General features: G+C 48.8%; 1 non-coding gene across 1 annotated transcript; it reads right to left on the bottom strand.

The window, feature by feature from the left end:
• Nucleotides 1–913: 913 nt before the first annotated feature.
• Nucleotides 914–988, bottom strand: Trnat-ugu (transfer RNA threonine (anticodon UGU)). The gene has a single exon. It is a non-coding gene; the product is annotated as a tRNA-Thr (tRNA).
• Between the last annotated feature and the right edge of the window lie 1,905 nt (nucleotides 989–2,893).

The following is a 2,893-nucleotide window of genomic DNA, read 5'->3' as shown; positions in this document are numbered from 1 at the left end:
GCTTTCAGCCGTTCGCAGTACCAGCACAGCAAGGCCGTTTTGGTTAGTGTTAAAGGCCAGATCAGTCAAGCACCCAGACTGTTGCCCCTGCAACTACTGAAAAAGCTGCTGGCCCTCTTCAGGAACCACACTTTTGTCTGGCCTCTCAACAGATACCCCTCTGTTGTGGTTGCACCTACGGTACGGCTATCTGTATCGCTGAGGCACGCAAGCATGTACGGTAGAAAAAAGAAGGAAGTTGCGTCGTTTAAAGCTGAATACTTTTTTCAAGCTATATTTATCCTACAACAGTTGTTTTAAAGAGAGTCAGTGGAGTATCCAATCTACAGCGATGTAGATTCTTTTGCACTGTAAGGATTATTACAGGTAGGAATACGAAGACCAGAGACCTCTCACTGAGTTCTTCATGGTAGCCAGATCTTTTGTCCTGTCCAGGCCTCACAGTGTCCACAAAAGCTCATTATATCCTGATTTTCAGAACTCGCTGAAGTAGCGGAATAGTCGCCTTATCTTCAAAATATTCCTTTCTTAGAAATTCTGTTTCACTGCTCGAAGGATTTATCTCCGGTCAATGTGGCAGCCTCACAACATAAATATGGGTCAACGTGAAATCTATCTACCTCTGCACTGGATTCAGAGTTCATGTCCACTTCATGTCATTGCACCTCACAAGTGCTGTTTGGGAGACAGAAAGACAGGGAGAGAGGGGGGGGGGTGAGGATAGAGAGCTAATAGAAGTATAGTAGTAATTTGAAATTTTATTGGTAGATATTAGTGTTAACCTGCTAAGCAACATAAATGTGTAATGAACACATTGGGAGCAGTAAGAGTCATGAAATAAATGATAATTAAATAGACACCCTAGCTGCAAGCAGGCGTTGATACACTTCATTGGGGACATGTTGAAAATGTGTGCCCCGACCGGGACTCGAACCCGGGATCTCCTGCTTACATGGCAGACGCTCTATCCATCTGAGCCACCGCGGGCACAGAGGATAGTGCGTCTGCAGGGACTTATCCCTTGCACGCTCCACGTGAGATCCACATTCCCAACATGTCACAACACTACATTCGTAGTGCGCCTAATAGATGTTTGCCCATCATACTCATGAAATAATTTATCGGCTGAAGAGATAAAATGTATTTACCTTGTACAATAATAACTGACACAGAATAATTTATTCTGGGGAAACTTCCTTTATCATATGTGCAAGGCTACATCTCTGAACTTCCGGTGGAGGTAGCCATCTATCGCTAGCAGGTTCAACTGGACCTGTTCTCAGCACTTTCAAACCTCATTCTAATTACCATTTCCTATACATTGTTTCGAGAATTTTCATGTCATCTGTGACTATCTTGACACTGCAACAAGGATTTTGTTTTTCAGCTGAAAGAAATAAGTAACGACTTTCAGCTTTTGGGCCCTGGAGTCTTCCTCTCTTTCTTTCTTTCTTTTGCTTACGCCATAGTCCCGCAACGATCGCAGGGTCGGCGTGGTTAGAACGGATTTGGCAAGGTTAGTTTTAGGGGTGGCCGGGTGCCCTTCGTGCCGCCATCCCGTACTCCCCCGGGATGGTGTCAGTGTACCCCAGCTGTCTGTATCTAGTGTAAATCGTGAAATAGTGCGAACGTGTTTCAAATTTCTGCGTCGCGTGTAGCGTGGGGACCAGCCCGGTATTCTCCTAGCGGGATGTGGAAAACCGCCTAAAAACCACATCCAGGCTGGCTGGCACATCGGCCCTCGTCGCTAATCCGCCGACGGATTCGATCCGGGGCCGGCGCGCCTACGCGAGTCCAGGAAGCAGCGCGTTAGCGCTCTCGGCTACCCTGGCGGTCGTTTAGGCCCTGGAGTCTTATGTAGCGAATAGTGCGATAATTTCTTTACAAGACAGTCTTGTAGAGAGATATATTAAGACTGTTTGCTTTCTCATTACAGCACACACACGCAGTGAATAACTTACTTTGCTTGTCCTCTACTGGGCTACGAGCGTTTCACTCCACCTTCTCCTTTCGCTGCGCGCACAAACTTCTAATTGGTTAGGGTACTGGGAGTGCGCTCCATGCAGGTCGTTCTCGCTACTTTCAATTTTGAAAATGTGTTCTTGTCCCGCTGGAAACGTTCATTCTTTGATCGTATTGCATAAAGTTTTCGAATAACATCCAAAAGTGCTTGAATGACTCTAACATTATTAAAGTTTTATCTCCTCGGCACCGCTGTTCCCTGAAGCTTCCCGGTATTTACATTTTTGACCACCCTTTGGCGTCAGTCGGATCGTTTTATTGTGTTCGGCGATTTAACAGAGTGGCCGGCTACCCACTCCGCTCGTCGGTCCGACAAGTCCGTTTGGCGGCGGCCTTGGGCGAACCGCTGGCCAGCCGGTGGGCCTTCCACAGCTCCATTGTCCCCGCAGCAGCAGACGGCACGCGTGCCCGTAATTGGCCCCCCTCTGCCTCCCCCCCCCCCCCCGCACTCCCTGACGTCCTGCGTCTCCCGCGCCGTAATTGGGTTACCGCGGCCCGCTCAGGCCCCGTCACTTTGGCAGCTCGCGCCGCCACGCAGCACGGCGCTCCCCTAATTGCCTTCGCGTCGCCTCCGCCGTTATTGAATCCGAAATTTACGTCGTAATCACGATTCTGAGGATGACCGTGCCGAGTTCCGCTCTCTCGCTTTTCTCTCTCCCGCTATTTCTCTTTCTCCCTTTGCGTTTCAAATTCGTAACCACTGGAGCGAAATTCTAGGAAAGAAACTCCTCTTGTGAAAGTTCTGGTGCCGAAACTGACAGACCCGCAAGATTAGATCGAGCATGAGAGGCAGAGGGAACGTGTTGCAGCAAGAGTCAGTAGTAACGGGTGTTACCACGTGTATCTCACTACAGAACGAGACGCAGCTTGT

The sequence above is a fragment of the Schistocerca nitens genome, chromosome 1 (genome assembly GCF_023898315.1).
Source record: "Schistocerca nitens isolate TAMUIC-IGC-003100 chromosome 1, iqSchNite1.1, whole genome shotgun sequence".
NCBI lineage: Eukaryota > Metazoa > Arthropoda > Insecta > Orthoptera > Acrididae > Schistocerca > Schistocerca nitens.
This window is presented reverse-complemented; position numbering and strand designations above follow the sequence as displayed.